Below are 1,090 nucleotides of genomic sequence, written 5' to 3' on the forward strand. Positions count from 1 at the left end.
ATGTGCGCTCACCTATGCAGAATGGGGCTGAATATGGCGGCTGGTCCGACGGTTCGGCTATCATGGAGATTTGGATTGTGTTGTCTGGCCTGCAGCACAGCTTCAACAGAGCGCCTCTGCAAGGAAATGGTAGCGGGTACCAGCAAGTGCGTCGATGTTGGAAGAGTGTTTTTCACGGCGGGTGTGGTACAGCATGGGTGGAACTATGCGGGCAGCTGTGGTTTGAAAGGCTTCATAGTGCCATCGTGTACTCGCTGCGGCAAATGCCGTAGGGGCTGAGGGCACCGCTGAATAATACCAATTGAACACCGGGTGCTGACATGGCTGCTTGCGAACTTACTCTGGCTGCCGTTAGGCATACAGGTTGCGAAGCAGCTCAGCAGCAATGAACGCTGGCTGGGAAAGCGACAGAGCCAGTAGTCACGATATTGCGTCTGCTGCAGGAGGCGGCTGTTGGGGAGCAGGGAGTGCGTATGGCGGCTCATGAAGCTGAGGCTCCATGTGCGCCAAGATCTGTAGGGCCCAGCTGGAGAGAGAGGCTGGCTGGACACGTCGGTTATGGTGGCGGTTGAACGTTTGATGACTGGCCGGCGAGAGCGATACCACATAGCGCCTCTGCTCAGTAGTTCCATCTGCAGATCTGTCGTGAAGCATGAGCGGTGGAGCGATACCTGCAACAGCGGTTGCACCGTCTGCATAGGTTCGCAGATTCACCGTGTACTCGCTGCGGCAAATGCCGTAGGGGCTGAGGGCAACGGTGAATAATACCAAGTGAACACCGGATGCTTACATGCTTGTGTGGGGACGGACATTCGCTACGGTTAGTTATGCCGACTGCGGAGCCGAGTGGCAGCGGTTAACGATTGTCGAGAAAAATGGTGTTTCAGGAAACTGATTGGACCTCTATGGCGGCAGGTGGGCGTTGCGGAGCAGGGAGTGCGTGCAGCGGCTCATGACACTGAGGGTGCATGCACGCAGAGCTCTGTAGAGTGCCGCAGAAGGCAGCGACTGATTCGATGGCTCGGTTATGATGGCGGTTGAACGATTGATGACTAGGCGGAGAGAGAGGTCCCACAGAGCACATCTGCTT

The sequence above is a fragment of the Eimeria mitis genome, genomic scaffold (genome assembly GCF_000499745.2).
Source record: "Eimeria mitis Houghton genomic scaffold, Emh_scaff679, whole genome shotgun sequence".
Classification (NCBI taxonomy): Eukaryota; Apicomplexa; class Conoidasida; order Eucoccidiorida; family Eimeriidae; genus Eimeria; species Eimeria mitis.